This window comes from Lucilia sericata, unplaced genomic scaffold, assembly GCF_015586225.1.
Source record: "Lucilia sericata isolate MDLA Ls3-8-SP2 unplaced genomic scaffold, ASM1558622v1 Contig000438F_arrow, whole genome shotgun sequence".
In the NCBI taxonomy this organism is placed as follows: Eukaryota; Metazoa; Arthropoda; class Insecta; order Diptera; family Calliphoridae; genus Lucilia; species Lucilia sericata.
Window position 1 is genome coordinate 286,018 of NW_023994453.1, and position 18,125 is coordinate 304,142.

General features: G+C 30.7%; 1 protein-coding gene across 2 annotated transcripts in view; it reads right to left on the minus strand.

Annotated features, from left to right (window-relative positions):
- The window catches only part of LOC119604841 (probable serine/threonine-protein kinase DDB_G0282963), a 66,627-nt gene that overhangs the window by 20,868 nt on the left and 27,634 nt on the right, over positions 1-18,125 (minus strand). The gene's annotated exons all lie outside the window — the stretch shown is intronic.

Below are 18,125 nucleotides of genomic sequence, written 5' to 3' on the forward strand. Positions count from 1 at the left end.
AACATAAATACAAAAAATCCACGTTGTTTAGTGCAAAAAAAAATATATAAACACACACAGAAAAATGACAAAATAATTCAAGCAACAAGCGCTCTTTTCTAACGACCCGCATTAAACTCTCTTAATTTCTTAAAATATCTGTGTTAGTATATTTTTAATAAAAATCAAATTTTTATTACAATGAAATTGAAAAAGAAGAAGAAAACTAGCGAATGCCTTTACTTCGTATGATTTGTTTGTTGTTTTTATTTTTTTGTTGTCATTTATTGTATACTTTCTTTTGCATTTTGTTTTGAAAACATTTCTTTGTTTAACATTTATAATACTCAATAATTTGTTGTTGTTTTGGTGGATTTTGTTTTTAGTGGGAATGCTTCTTTCTTTCTCTCCCTCTGCTTCTATCAGTCATTTGCAATTGTGTGTGTTAGTAGTATTTTTTTTTTTGTTTAGTGTGGGGTCTTGGAGCTTTTCTTTATTAAAACACTTAGAAAACTATTAAAAAGTATAGAAAAAAATTGTTGTTCATAAAAATAAACAAATGAATAAATAAATAAAAGAGAGCATAAAATGTTTTGTGCTCTACTGTGTTAGAAAAAGTGGATTGTTTTTGGTGTATTTCTATTCTATTAACACGCGGAGTTCTTATGCAATTAACACCTTTTTTTCCTTTAGAGGGCATTCAATGGCTCAATTTTTTTACGATATTGTTATAAATTGTTGTTTGTTTAAAGGTTTGTAATCACTACGGCATCGAAGTGAGTCTAGTTTTAATAAAATTTTCTTTAAAGGGCGAAACAAATTTGTTTCTATTTAATGACAATTGCATTGAAAATGACTTGTTAAACTGTCAAAAACTGTAGAATTTTTTTGATGATTGCATAAAATGACAAAATTTTGAAATTTCTGTACGTATGTTTAATCATTTAAAGCTATTTATAGAAAACAAAAAATACCTACTATAAATAAATTAAAAATAATAATAATTAAATCTCGTGACTTTTTGTTAATGAGACCTGAAAACAAAAAATTGCGGTAAAATGTTAATTTTGAAATTTGTTTATGACTAGGGAAAGAATTATTTAAATTATTTTTATAAACAAAAAAATATCAAACACAGAACTAAACACCTTGTTCGGCAAATAAATTTAAATGAAAAAACTTATTTGCTTAAGTATATAGACTTGCTATAAACCCTACATACCCTATAATACAAGTTGTTTAATACTAGAAAAATCAAATGAAATTACACAATCAATTATTAAAAAACGAAAACAGAAAAAAAACATTTAAATCATTACTTAATGCTGATAACAAACCACACATATCATTGAATCTCTACACATTTTGTTAAGAAAATTAAATTAACTTTAGAAATACACACACACACACATACAAACTAATTGTACTCCACGCCAGTAGTTTCAATAATAAAAAAATTACCATATGTCAACAAAATGTCAAATAACATAATAAAAACAAACTAAAAGTAAAAAAAATAAAGAGTATTGAGTAGCAATACAAAGCAAAAAATAACAACAAAACCTGAGATATAAAAAAAAACCAAAACACACACACGTTTAATTTAATAGAGAGAATGTTTTGTTAACAGCATTTCTCCTTAGCCCACAAGAAACTTAAACAAAAAAAGAGTGACATAGCAGAGTGTGGGGAGTGTATGTACTATAAGTTGGGGTAACAAGCAAAGAAGATGAGCCAGTCAGCCAGCAAGCAGGGTGACGTCGGTATATACGGCTATGACAACAACTACACCTCATAGTCAGAGCCAGAACCAGCAACCATACGCTAAATTAATGATAATCACACATAATAGACTCGTGACTTTAGTAGCAAAACAAACTACTGATGGGCAATAGCAGCACTATACTAATCACTCGACCACGAGACTAGACCGAAACTACACATACCTTTACTACAATATACATATGTATGTACATTCATTCGTATCCCATACTAAATGCCGGGGCCATTATTAGAGTACTCTAGTATCTGGTACAACATCATCATGTACATACAAAGTTAGATAAACATTTAAACATATCTACATTAGTTAGACACTTACAATTGTACCGTTTCTTTTAAGGTATTTTAAGTTTACATTATAGTATGTAACACTTAGCAAATAATTAGCAACAAAAATTCAATTATCTGTGACTGTATAGTATAGTACAAGTAGCTGTTGCCAAAAAATGCCAATATCTGTTAGCAGTTGGCAACGGGTGGTGTCAAGTTTAGGGGAAATTTTTATATTTTCTTAAAAAGTTTTAGGCCAAATTAAGTGTTTAAGTAAAATTTTAGAATAAAAAAGTTATTATTTAAAATCCATAAATCTTTCATAAGATACATATTTTCATTTGAATACAAATCAGAACATGCTCAAGGTTGTAAACATATAGTTTTCTCAATTCTTAAATTGTCTTCAATAAGGATTGAATGTAGTTGAAATCCGATATTTATGGTACTGGGTTTAACTTATTTTATTGTTGATGTAAGGTGAGCATGTTGCTCTCATGTTTAAGCCACGCACGTGAGTCCATCATATTGTTAAAGAAAAGGGGCCAGAGTATTAATAATTGTATTAAAACTGAGAAGTGCTTATCAAAAAATGATTTGGGGGTGCTGTAGTCAATATTGTCCGGTAGTTCTTCCAAACTATTGGCAATTGTTGTGTGGCCAAACTAACTGATATGGAACTAAACTTCCATATTTCTTAAAGAACACGGAATATATAGGAGCTATCTACACCCATTTGGGCAGGACAACTCACAAATATGTCCTAAATGCCCAGAGGAAGATGAAACTGCGGAGCATGTACATAGTCATTATTTGACCTCAATTCTCAGACTTACGAACAGAAAACATAATCGGAATCATCATGACGTCAGAGCAACCATAAAAAAATGCATTGCGAGGGTGAGCTTATTAGAAGACTCACTACCGTCCTTTTGTGCTTCTTACAAAGGTTCTGCCGGTTCATGTACAAACACTTTGCTCAAGTACTCAAGCTATCGAATCTCTGACCATTGCTGCCCCGTTGCTTAACTTCTGAGATACAGAAACATCATTTAGGTTTACAACCACGCAGATGGGATGACCTCTGCTGATTCGACAACACCATCTAGCGATGTAATCGGACTAGACAAACTACGAAACTCTGCCCTGTGGGCTACCAGTTCCCGTGGTACCGTAATATAAGGTTCCCTATTTCGAACCCATGTCAAATTATTCCAAGGAGAGGCAGAGGATACATATGTCTCCACTGGTTTACAGTCCCGGCTGACAAGAAGTATTGGTAGCACCTCTTTTCCCCCGGATTGCAAGGAAGTAGTAATCAATCATTTGTGCTGACATACAAAGAATACCTTCAAATTGTTTTCGGTGGATAGCTTTTTGCAGAGATTTCCACTTTGACAGCAGCCACCTTCAACACTCTTAATTGTTTATTTAAGTTTAATGGGAGTTTCGAATTTTCGATAACTCCCAGATATTTTGCAATATCCGTTAGCTTTAGCTCCACTCCATTTAGAAGAGCTAGAGTGATTTCTGCAATCTTGTATTTTTTCATGAAGAGCGTAAGTTCCCTTTTTCGACGGATTTACTCCTAGCCAATTCCTGGTACTGAGTGTTTTAAGTGAAATTTCCATCCTTTACGAGAATCACATAGACTTAAGATTTACGAGGAGCGAATTAAACCCCAGATTCCAAAGGAGTTAATATAATACTCCTCCTTGTGAGGTACTGCAGATTGTCACCTTAGAGGCAGTGGTTGCTTCGATTTCTGAGATAATGATCTTAGGGATCAGGAGTCTGTTCACGAAAGTAATAATAGACTGGTTGAATAGAAGACCGTTTAGTGCTGATGTGATCGACACGGGATGCATATGTGAAGTCTTACTTTTTTTGGGAATGAAGGCCATCTTGCACTTGATCCATGCTTCGAGTATATTTGACGATATAATACAGGCATTGTATAATCGGTATTAAATAGACGGCATTGTGTTACAGATCTACAGGTATAATACCATCCCGATCTAATAACACAAACGGGTCATATGTTAAAATGTCCAAAAGGGGTTGAAATTGCACGATTGAAGCCTCACGACGAGAGCTTCACTCACCTCTAGTGCAAAATAAACTCTAACTTCTTCCAAACGCTCCGAAACTTCAAGAAGCAAACGATATTATCTATTTAATGGGTATCATGTCTCTACTAACTGATATGCTAGTAAAGTGGCCACCAGATCCCTTGACCCAATCACCTGTACACCAATTCAAGAATTATTCAAGATATTAGCCGAATAGCTTCACCTAGACATGACAGTCAATGGACATTAAGTGGAAACGATTTGCATTAAGTCCATTTAGATTCTATCTTAGAAACCTCATAGGATTATAACTGACCATTGGTCAGTTGAAAAATACCAACTTTTAAAGACATAACACATATAAAGAATTTTCACAGAACACACTTGGTTTATCAGAATACGATTTAGATTATATCCTTTATGAGGGCAACGAAATGTCTCGAAAGCAACGTTGACTAGATAGATAAGGAAGAATTGGTGCGAAAGCACAACGATATCACAAAGAAACCTATGGTTGGACCAAAATCATCTATTTGTCAGGCGGTTACCTAAATAACCTAAGTCCTCTTCTAAGGCGAGGAATATATTGCCTCTTCTTACTGATTTTTGGTAGTCTATTATAGTTAATAGAACCCAAGGACCTTGGATTCTATAAACATTAACACCAAGTATTGTTATCAGACATTCTAATCAGATGTCATTGAACTTAAAAATCGTTATTGTCTGAACGTTAAAGAACGAATATGTCTCTCTAATAATCTCAGGAATCTCTTAGTCAACATAATTATAGAAAAACGAATTAGGCAACTTCAGTTGACTGCAAGATTGGCAACCAAAAGAATATAAGTTATATTTCGGTATTTGTAGACGGGACACCATTTTGGTGATTTACCTCTTATATTAATCTGTGAACATCCTTCAGTGAAGTCAGAATGAATAGTTAACTTTATTGATTATCTGGTCTAGATTTCATTCAACTGATTTAAATCAGGTTTAATTTTAATTGAATTTAAAACTAGTTTTTTATAAGGTTAGATAGATCCTATAAATTGTATCGAATATTGATAATGTTTGATGTACAGAATTCCATTAAAGGCTCCACAAAATGTAATTGGTTTACTTGACAAGACTTTTTTAGCACTTGAAAGTATAACCTGTAATTAAACAAAAACTATTTTAAAATCCTATTTTATATAGTTATTATCGAATGCAAACTATTATAAATCTCTGTTGCTATTCAAAAAAAAAAATTCATCTTAAAAAAACTAAAATGACGAAAATGTTGTCCTATATAAGCGGCTGCTTTTGTTGTTGTAACCATTTGTCAGATGACAACAACAATAATGAAAGAAAAACTATTTGTGTTTAAATTTAGAATTGCAGAGGTGGAAAAAAATCTTGCATACTACACTCTCGCTCATACAGTTGTATGCATAGAATTTCATACTTAAACCAAAGAAAAACACAAATAAAACTAGAAGAAAAACTTTTTCCCCAAATTATTTTTTTCTATTTTAGTTTCTAATATGTATCTATAATATATGTTTACAAATGTTTTTTTTTTTATGTATAAACAAAATTAATTAAAAAATATCTAATCAAATCAAAATATTTATCATTTAAAAATTTCAACTCTCATTTTTTTCGACCGTATTAAGTTGTAGATTTCAACTAGAAAATTATTGTTAATTAAACTAGTTTTGATATATGAGTAAACAAAATAAACAATTTGTTCAACTTGTTAAATATCAACACGCAATGATTAGCAAAAAAAAAAGTGTTCAAGAAAAACAAAAATAAATAAATTATAATAAAAAAAGACACACTAACAAATATAGAAACGAACGTAAGAAAACACGCGCTTTTTCTGTCTTAGGTCCAAGGTTGCATATATGTAGTTTCATCGCCGCACGTTTCTTGATTATCGCACATTAATGAAAAAAAAGTAATGAAAATCTATTGTAAAAGATATCAATACTAAATACATACACACAAAAATTTTGATAATGAAAATTTTTAGAATAATGTTTTGAAAGTGCAATTGAGGTGTAAAGAAATAGAATTAAATAGAAATAAAATTAAAAATATATGTACATACTTTTAAAAATAATATATAACTATTATCGTTTCGTTGGTAATATCGTCTGAAAACTTTACTATTTCGCTTGAAGCGATTTTAGTTTCCACTAGTGGCTTAAATACGAGCACGAACTTAGTTTCTGAGGAACTTTTAATTCGGAAATTCACGACTATGATGTAAATATCTAAAAGTGTTTATCGATCAGTACTTTCAATACCTGGAATCATTCGAATGAAAGAATTATGTATCAAAAAGTGTTCTTTCGGAAATGTACTTCAATGATGTAGAGAAAACCGAATACGAGAGGCTTATTCCGCTTGGCACGATTTTAGTCTTCGTAAATTCACGACTATGAAGTGAATCTGAGGATGTCGATCAGATTCCTAAATCAGTAGTATTTTCAATACATGAAAACATTCGGATAAATGATAGAAATATGTATCAAAAAGTGTTCATTCGGAAATTTACTTCAACTATAAAGCAAATCAAATCGGAGGGCTTATTCAGCAGGAACTTAGTATCGATAATGGTTTCTAATGAATTTCTAATTCAGAAATTCACGAAGTGAATCGTATATATCCACTGAAGTACACCGATTGCACACCGTAACTTATGGTGAATACGTTCCATCAAATTCAGTGTGCTAGAGCTGGGTTTAAGAAATGATGACTTTGACATGGAAAATAAAGATCACCAAGGTCAGCCAAAAAAAGTTTGAAGAATCGGAGCCATTACTTCATGGAGATTGTATCAAATTCAGCAAGAGTTTGCAAAATTGTTCGGAGCAATTCCAAAACGTCTGCATACAATAGGATTCATTCGAGATTGTATCTATGAATTGAAAACGTTCCATGTTAAAATGCTGCTAAGGAAATCATAACATAAAACTAAATAGAACGTACATAGGTAAAGCTCAGCCAACTAGCGTAATCGATGCCAAAGCCAAATATTACTGGCGCTAAGGCAATGCACTGTAATTGTTTTGACCAAATGAGTTCTATCTATTAAGAGCTACTGAGATCTTGTCAGAATGAATGCTACTGATATTTTTGAAGTGATAATTGGCCGAACATGAAATCTTTATATTCCATCATGAAAACGCTCGGCCACATGTTGCAATAGCTGTTTAAAACTTTGGAATGTTTTGCCTAACCCTTTTTATAGACCAAAGCTTGCCCTGTCTGACTACTATTTGTTGCCTCAAAAGATAAGCAGTTCTTTTGGCACGAAATCGACATGTTGCCAGAAAGATAGGAAAAGGTCATAGTTAACAATGGCTAATACTTTGAATAAATTTATATTGTAAAAATTTGAGAAAGTCCCCTATTTTCAAACATACACCCAGTATTTTGGTTTGAATCTTAAAAACCTGAAAATGGCTTGAAAATCAAGACAAATCTCGACCGTCTGGCAATCCTACTTGTGATAATCATAAACAAAACGTCAGCTATACAACAACCATAACAGAACATGTATTTGTTTGTTTATTTTTATTAATAAACACAGAGTTGCAACTAAGTTGTCAATATTGACGACGTGCTTAAAGCAACAAATGTGGTGGATTTTACAATTGCGGTGGCACTTTTGCTATATTTAAGTAAAACATACAAATTATACGTATGTAGTACACATGTATTTATTTATAACAAACGTAATTTATAATTTTTACACTTGTTGGGTGAGTGTGGGTAAAGACAAAACTATAATATTAAAACAAAATCACATTTAATGTGGTTAATTAGGTTCGCAACTAAATGCAAGATAAGATAAAAATAAATTATTTAGAAAGAAGAAAAGAACTAGAAAATGTAAATGTGAATATAAGAAAAACAAAAATGAAAGTTATACAACAAAACTACGCTAAACGCATTCTTGAAAATAAAAAACGAACGAGCGAATCAACAACAATAATAAAAACAACGTGTTTTTAGGTATTATTTTGATGATTGTATGTGTGTTAAACACTCAAAAAAAATCACCAATAATAAACAATAACAACAACAATTACAGAAAATAACTTTAGTTGTAGTATAGAAAAATTCTTATTGGGAACGACGCCAAACACTCACTCACTAATCATTTAAAATATAAATATATAACAACAAACACATTAGGGCAATGGCTACAATGACGACGTCGACGTTGACGACTATAACAAAACAAACGGACAAGCAGAAAGCAAAAAAAAAATCCGCAATTTGAGTCGTTAAATACAAAGATAGAGAAAAACTATGAGAGAACTATTGTTTTATTTTTAAACAAGAACTATAGCAAAAAAAAACTACTGCAACAACAACAACAATAACAATTATAAAAGTACTACATTTAAAAAAACAATACAATACAAAACAATACTCTGCTGTACAATAAACAAATATTCTATACAATTTATTTTATTTTCTTTTAACAACAATTATAGACTTTTTTGTTTAGTGTGAGTGTGTTTATACCCTACACCACTCCCTTCCAACATTTGAAAGTCAAAATGATTGCGGGGTTTTAAAAACGAGACGTCATTAACGCTTCTGGAAAGTATACATTTTACAAAAACAAAATACATTTGTGAATATGTATATCACTTCTGGATGATTGTTAGAATATTGTATAGATGTATGTATACACTTATAAAAGTTCGGGACCAAAAATAAACGATTTTCAACTTTAAAACATTATCATTTTGAATTTTTGTCCTGTTTTCCAAATATGTGTCCTCTATACTACTTAAAATTTTACCTATTTTTATTAAACCTTTAACTTTAGGCCTTACGTTTGAAAATCCCAAAGCGGAGATTTCAAAATGAAATATGGTTTCGGGAACCTTCATGTATTCTTCATTTGCCCTTAAAATATTTCGATAGGAACTTGGTTTTAGGGAATCAATCTAATAAAAATCCTAAAATGGAAAATCTTCATACGTTTTTTTGTAAATTTACGGATTTTTATTTAACATCGTAAACATTTTCATATCCTGATCGCGATCAAATTGCTGGAGGTTTTACGGATAAAAAACCCCTACTGTTACCTTTGGTTTAGGATATCCTTTGGTCGGTGATGTCCAGCTATAAATTCCTACCTATTTTAAACAAAGTCCGTTTGTCTTTGTTGTTTTTTTCTTCTTGCGTTACCCGTATGTTCGGAAAATTATGTACGAATAATTTGATTTTTATTCAAATGTTTTTCGTACACAAAATTTTAATGTTCAATTGTTGTTATTATTTTAGTTTATTTATTATTAATATAGTTCTTTTCATTTTGCTCTTTACTTCTCATAAATAGTTGAAAAAAGGTGCGTGTATTGATGAGCAATATAGTACGTATGCCAAAGATTGTTGTTTGGGCCTGCCCCCTTTTTTAGCATATATAAGTATGTAGAGGAAATTGAAAATATTTTCTATTGAATAATAAAATACATACATATATAAATTTCTTCATATTTTTCGGATTCCGGGGACAGAATGAAATTTTAGAAACACAATGATTCCCTGTGTAGAGTGTAAAGGTCCAAAGATAGAGAAACAAAAACCTATAAGATATGAAATATAACTTATGTAGAGAGGACTGAGGAATAAGAACAGGTCAACCTGGAAGTTTTACTGAATCGATTCCCTTAAAATGTGAGAATCTGAGTCTCCCCACCCTTCAAACCTAATCTAGCTAGTTCGTTTTTAACACAAATTGGAGTACCTCGGCACCCAACACAGTCTAATAGTAAATAGTCCTTCATAATGTCCCTAAGAGTATTTCTACAATCTCCAACCAGGTGCGAAAGTACCATATTACATGCCAATGCTCTTAGAGCAGCTTGAATATCGACATAAATTATCACAAGTGACCCTTGATATATATGATTCCGCTACGATATCTGCTTGGAAGACACTGCATTCGTAAAGGAGCCCGAAGCAGAGATACAAGCCGATGCAAAATAGTCGGCAGCGGCGGCGCAACCATTTTTGGTCGGCGGCTTATCATAGAAAATACCGGTGGCGGCTAAATTATCGGCTCAAACATTTTCTTCAGAATCTGAAGAACCTTTTTATATCGGCGTCAGCGTTATAGACACCGGCATCCATGCCGTTATCCATCTTAGGCCCGTCGATAAAAAATGAAAAGTGTGCAGTGTACACTCGTCAAACAGTCTTTAGGATACAAGACAATAAGGCCAGTTACCATGATCAAGTCGCGCGAAGGTTTGACCAACGAATACTATGAGTCTTAGTAGATTCCTAGCCACTATAAAATGTTCTATAAGTGACAGGTGAAAAATGATGTCCATCCAAGTAATATAAAAAAGTATCCATTAAATTAATCAAATTCCTATGCAATTAATGCAATCTGTTTTATTTAATTTTAAACTTATATTTATATATTTAATTTTCCAATTATAGGGATATTATTACAGTAATTGATTTTAATTGTTAATAAGCAATCATTGTAATTAAACACATTCTTTCTTAATAACATGAGTTTCTAAAAGGTAATTGCAGTTATTAACACCATTTCCATTTATACATATTTTATAGATTTTCAAAAGAATTTTCAGAATTTATAATGAAACTTTGAAAATAAGAATAAAAAACTTTGAACTGAAATGAAGTACATTTGCTAATAAATACAATACAATTAGAAATGGTGTAACAAATATAAGTTCAAATTTATAATGAAACTTTGTAAATAAGAATAAAAAACTTTGAACTGAAATTAAGTACATTTCCTAATAAATACAATACCATTAGAAATGGTGTAACAAATATAAGTTCAAAAAAGACGTTAATAGTATTTTATGTCCCTCTTTAAATAAAATGACAAAGCTTAACAAAAATTTTAAATTTAAAATAGATATGAACAATTGCCAAAATTAAACAATATGAAAACTATATTAGGTAAAACTACAATCTGCAAACGAAATGTTTAACACATTTCATGTGACAGAAAATCTTCCATTATTTCCATTTAAAGGCATAGTATGTAAATATGTATTTCAATAAAAACTAAACTGAATCATTTTTCAATTAACACAATCACTTTACTTCTCTCGCTCTCTTTCAATGTCAATTTCAATTTATAGTTGGACTTATTTGTGGTCATAATTATAATAAAAAAAAGTGGATTCAACAAAACATAATTGCACGCTACAAATATTTAACAGAATAAATGCCGACATTAAGAAGCATTGAAGCATGTCATCTTCTCAAACATAAAATCTAATCATTAAACAACTGCCACCCATATTCAATGAATGACTGAATGATTAAATGAGCAGAATAGACAAACTAACTCTCTAAGTCTTTCAGCAGACAACTAAGAATCGCTAAAGCAAAAAGAAAAATAAAAAGAAAACGTAGATGAAAAAAAAAATTAACTGGATATATATGCCCGTATGTATGTGTGTGGATATGTTATATATGTATGTATATAGAGGATGGTTGGACTGGGCTGTTTGAAATCAACCCATTTTTGGTTTATATTTGATTGCTTCTTTAGTTTAGCGCAGAGATTCTTAAATTTTGTATTAGAATTCAAACTTGGAAGATCGACATAACCCAAGAAAACAAAATGGTTGGATTTTGGTGATAATTTATTATTCAGCGAGAGACGTTTGTCCAGACAAATGGTATTTCTAGAAGCTATCGTCCCCTACAATATCACACGATTAAAACAGTTCAGAGGATCGCCCAATTGAACGAGAAAAATATCTATTGACGTTCACTAACATCAAATTTAATAATTATTTAGGAATCTTTTCAAAAACAAGATCATAGAAGAATGGATATATCTGAATATATATGTAATAGAAACATAAATGTCGAAGTGCTTTATTTCACGGTGGTCTTTTTCGGCCACTGGATTACGTATATGGAATTTTCGGTCCAGTACACGTGAACTTTGCTCGAGTGCTCGAGCTATCTAATCTCTTGCTATAGTAGTCCCGTTGGGGAAGGACAGGTGTCATGAGCAAGCTCAATCTAACCCCGAAAAAGGAAAACCTTGTATGTCCCCTAACCACACTAATGAGATGACTCTGTTGATTCGGCAACAGCACCTAGGGGACGTAATTGGTAGTCCGAAACACGGATAATTTAAATTGACAAGACAAAAAAGCAGTTGAGCATGTTTTAGAGTAAACTCTAACACACTCAACCATGAAGGAAAACCGCCGATAAATTAAAGAAAGGACAGACAGTAAAGACCTTGCACCATCTCACTCCGTTTTGCCAAACCTCAGTTCAGCACATCTTTCCCGTCACTCTATCTCGGAAGGAACAGTTTACTTCTTATTATCTCTAACACTCGCAACAAACAATTCGTTTCACAATTACCCAACACCTTTACCTAAAAGGATTGACAAAGGGAAATTTCGAGAGATGAGTGCACGTCAATGAAAAATGATTCTTCAAAATCGAATCTGTAATGAGACCGTTCAAAAGAAATGGTACGTTTAACAATAAGCCAGCATTTATCTTTCGAATATCATTATTGAACGAGATATATTTCTGAAAGAATGAGTTTTTGTTAGTCCGAGATCCTCGCCGATGGCACTGCTCCCATTTTTGTAGAATTTAACATTGTATTGACGGATTTTAAAAGACAGTTCCACCCAAGGGGAGCATCCCAGGATATTTGGATCGCCCTAATATAGCTGTTCTCTCTATACAAGTCTTCTGAATTAGAACTTTAACTTTTCACTAGAATCCAAATTCTTTTGAAGTAAAATTGACATGAATTGAGCTTCAAAAGAAACGAAAAACCGTTCGCTATAATCATGGGAAAAACAATAGGTTCTGTATTCGAAAATTTGTAGATCTGTAATATATATTTTTATATCTAAATGCTTTGTACAAAGTTAAAAAAGTTTAAGAACTTTTCATTTTGAGTATCATAACATTAACAAAAACAACAACAACATCGAAGCAACACTAAACAAATTATTGAATTATTTTTATTTTTCCCGTATTTTCTTCTCTATCGTCATCGTAGTCGTCTTCTTCTTCATTTCTTTATTGTACATTTTATTTAAATATTTTTGTTTGTTTCCGGTTTTTTTGCATATAAATGAGTAAACAGACAGACAAACAGACAAATTGTTATAAAAAAAATAAAATATAAATAATATATTATAAATACAAGAATTAAAAGTATTTAGTATATTTGTTAGAATAGGAATATATTTGCTTTTAAAAAGAGAACGAAAAAGTAATGTTTTGCTGGTAAGTATTTTTATTAGAGAAACAAATATTTAAAGCGAAACCCGAAAAAAAGCACATGCATTTTTGTTTTTATTATACTTTCTTGTTATATTGTTGTATTTTTTTCCTTTTGTTTAAATTTTATTTTTTATGATTATAATATGCACACGTAAATTTGATTTCTGTTTTAGAAATTTCTTGTTTTTTTTCGAATTTAAACTTCCTCATACTGCAGGCAGACGAGTGTATGATTGACAAAATTATGTACGGAAGTGTAGATCTATTTACACATTGGTAATCTTTATTTTATATATTTTTACTTTTTTAAACATTTTAAGTTGGCTAAATGAAAAAAAAAAAAAAATCAAATGTAATCGATTTTTATAATGTACACAAGTACTTATGTATGGAAATGTAAACAAATTTATTACTAAAGAAAAGTACATACATATGTAAGAAAGAAACGTATTACTATGTCAATGTTGCCAAGTGGTTTAAAGCAAACATGTAAAACTTTTAATATGTGTGAGTAAATTTTCTTATAAAAATGTTTTTGTTTTATAACTTAACTATGAAAATTTTGAAAAAAATCAGTCGATGTTACCAGTCCTCTATTGGGACGGAATAGTAATGATAATACATCTCTTCTAAGAACTTTACCTACAGTTCATTAAACAATTAGCCACACACTTATACCTTAAATGATTGCCAAATCATCTGAGAAATCATCTCTTAGAACTATAACTTATGCAACATGAACTTCAATTTGAAATTTTTTCTATGGATCTACACGGACCAGGAAGCCAGAGTTGAATTTCTAGAGTAATGAGTATACGCCGACGTATGAAAATTCTTCAAAATAAAGTCTTTAACGTGATCGGTTGAAAGAAATAGTACCATAAATAACGACCTACTCTTGTATTTCCAAGATCATTATTGAACGAGTAACATTTCTGGGAGGATAAGTGTTCGTTAGTCAGTGGTCATCGCCGATTGTACTGTTCCTTTGTTAGCGCGTTTCAGTTAGAATTTTGAATCTTAAGGCCTTAAAATCAAAGTTGAGGATTTTAAAATCGACAAGCTTTAAAAGTTAGCTCTATACTAATTTAAATTTTGTTTAAACCAATTTTATTACTTTAGAAGTTTAGGTTTAATTCAGTGATCTGCAGTAAAATATCGGAACATTACCATGTTGAAGAGAAAAGTTACCTATCAATAGAGTGTTAGATTGTATAAAAGCGATATCTCCAAATGCAGCCAGTCAATTAGGTTAGGTTACGTAGACGGATCAGCATTGAAAGTCAAAGTCTAAATTAGGTTCTATTGTGTTACCCGGAAAGGATGATACCTCAACCCATGGCATAAATAAACGGCTCTATTTTACGAACATCTTTTCTTGAAAGTCTAAAGTGGGAAATTTATTATCGATTGGACCAGGACACAAAAAGAGAAAGTGTTCGGCAGTTTACTCCTCGTTATCACAACTTATTTAGAAAGCAATAAAGGAAATATTCAATTTCCTATCAATTTGGCTGTCAATAGAGACAGCCGCACTAATGAAAGCTGCACTCAAGACACATTTAATAAAGTACAAGCATCTAAAAGAACTCGTGTAAATGTCAAATTTTTTATAGGAAGTTTGGCATGCGTACGTTTTAAATCTATATATAAAAACTTAAAAAATGATCTACTGGGCTAATAATGTTATCTTGTAGTCAGTTTAACTTGGTTCTACGATTATCGTATCGTCAGTCAGTTTAGCTGTCGAACAGGAGTACGTAGATAATCATCTGGCCTGGGTAGACTTACATGTATAGTTCCAGCTGTATAAGTGTTCATCCGTTGCGCCAAAAATCGATTTAATTGCAGATTTTCTGTCAGTAACTTATAGTACCTAGCCCAGTTTACTTGTCTTTTTAAGCAGATTTTTTATCGGTGAAAAAATTGATATTTTCACTGAATATTCTATAGTACTTCATCCAGTCTACTAATCTTTTTATGGCTAAAATGTTAGCCTGGAGAACGCTATCTTGTATCCTAAAAACCGACTGGTACTATTTTGAACTATTTGAACACTGGTAAAGATTTATATCAAAAATGTTTAAAGTGGATGAAAGTTTTAGTATATTTTTTAAATAAAGTTTAAGATATTTGGATATAAGTTCGACGAAAGTTTGGCAATTACAAAGAAAGTATCACGTAGGTTGTGTGTGTATTCTAAGTGGACATACGTAGTATTACACTCGCATTCATCATTCACCCTACATTGATTCGAGCAGTTTTGCATAACACCCTCGTGTTTCCTTCCCATTATAACAAGTATATTCGAACATTCGTTGTTGATTATTCCCGAGTAGTTAATTCAATCCCTCCTTTAGTTAAAAACCGTCTGTCATCATTCACCCTACGTTGCTTCAAGTGGTTTTGCATTACATCCTCGTGTTACCTTTCCATTATAGCAAGTACATTCGCACTTTCGTTGTCGATTATTACCGAGTAGTTTGATACTTAAGGTTCGCTTTTATAAACAATTCTGAGAAATTCCTCCATTTTATTGGACAATTTTCAAAATATTTATGTTATGAGAAGCTCATAGAGCTTTTAAGAACAAGCGCTTGGATGTCGTAAACCCTTAATTTTTGTCCACATATTTGATTCAAAGCTTTACTTATCCGTGAAAGCTTAGGGGCCAAAATTAAAGCAATCTCTATGATCTTCTTGACAAATAAAATTATGACTATCTAAACTCTAGGAACTTCTAGTAATAATTATTAATACGTCCTTTTAAGTACAGAACTTTAGAATGGTTTTCACCAAGGGCAAAAACTTATTTTTAACATGACATTACTTTTACGTAACATTACGTTTGAGTAATGTTACCTTTAGCCGGTTTTCCCTTTGTTACATTTTTTTGGCGAACGTGCAGCGTGTAATTAATAGCATTATATTTAATTTTAAAAGTAAGGTTAACCTTGTTTGTAAAATTTTACCTTTGACTGCGTTAGAGTAAAAAGCAAACACGCCCCATTTTCTTTTCAAATGGTCACATTAAACAAATTTGGGGCAAAAAAAAACTAAAGCCTACAATTTCTAAACATTTTAAGCATTACATCATAATTGTTTGTACTAATAAGTATTCAAGTTTTCGTAAATTATTAAAATTTATAAAAAAAATTAACTTTAGAAATGTGATCTATGATAAAAAACAGAAATGTAAAGGAATTGTTATATGTTAATTAAGAATAATTCAAAATAAAACAAATTTCAAAAAAGTAAAATACTCTTAAACAAACAATTAAAACAAGGGCTTTTTTTAAAATGCACTTTTGAATAAATTTAGCTTTTCTCTCTCTTTCTCCTTCTGGTTTTAATTATTTATTGTTGATTTTATTAAAACTTAAGCTATTCGCTTGCATGTAGGTATTTGTTTAATAAACACAAAAAAAAATGTGCTTTTGTGGAGTAAAATTTTAAAACTTTTTTTTTATTTGAAATTGCATAAAATATAAAAATTAATTAATAGACGAGACGCCAAATGGCTGCCACTATAAAGTTAAAACAACAACTATTTTAAAACTAATGGCAGAATAGTTAAAAACGAAAAAAAACGATAGAAGCAGCAAAAGATAAATATGTATAAAAAAAAATAAAAACAAACAAATAAACTCAACAGATACAAAAACGTTTTTTTATTATTTTCTTCTCTCTAATAATGACGTCAAATCTGTGAGAGAGTATTATTATTTATAAAAATTTTTTGTATATTAAAGAGATGACATATAAACAAAAATAACTGTTTGCAAAAACAAATTGAAAGAGACGCTGAAAAAAAACCATGTGTTGTTTGTTTGTGAAAATTAGAGTTGCCAACAGTAAGATGAGTTCAGTAGAAAACCTGTAATAAATGTCAAAATTGACATTGTAAACAATAAAACTTAATATTTATAGATTTTTAACTGCTAAATGATTTTTTTAGTTCAATATTATAAAATTATTGAAAAATTATTCCAATTTTTTTTTTTAATTTTTAAGTTGCTGGTAACAGTGTTTAAATTTTTCACATCTTTATCTTTTGGTTAAAAGTTTGATAAAAACAAAAAAACTTATTTACGTTTGTATAGGTATAAATAATTATTAGTTTCAATTCTTTAAGTGTAGCTACCACATTAGGTTTTTTTTCTTAAGTTGTCATGTGCTCCATTTAAAGTTTGACGGCATAACAAAAACTATAGTTTTATTATGATTTATTTGGTGTAATATTCACATGATAGCTACCTAGAATTGTAAATTTCTTTAAATTATCATTTTTTTTATTTAAATTATTTGTTTTTATATTATTTGTAAAATACAGATGACACATTCAATTTTTTGTTTAATTATTTAATTCTAAATATAGAATGAAATTATGTATGAAAAAAAAATTGAGAAAAAGAGCGAGTTGTAGGGGTTTCTCTAGATTGTTTTTATTATTATTAATAATAAACTATTGTAAAATGGCTACAGCAAAAATTCCCGTGACGCTTTCTATAATAAAAATAATGCAAGTTATTAAAATTGATATTAATCTGGCGATTTAATTATATTCTAAGTATACATGTGTACTGGGCACTCTGTATGAGTACCACAGGCTCGAAATAGGCCCTTAGATCCATTATGATACATTGACTTTTAAAACCATTATTAGACGAATTTTATGAAATTCTGAGGCCAGATCAATCACTTAGAAAAGTATATTTTAGTTTTTGAGCTTAAACTTTT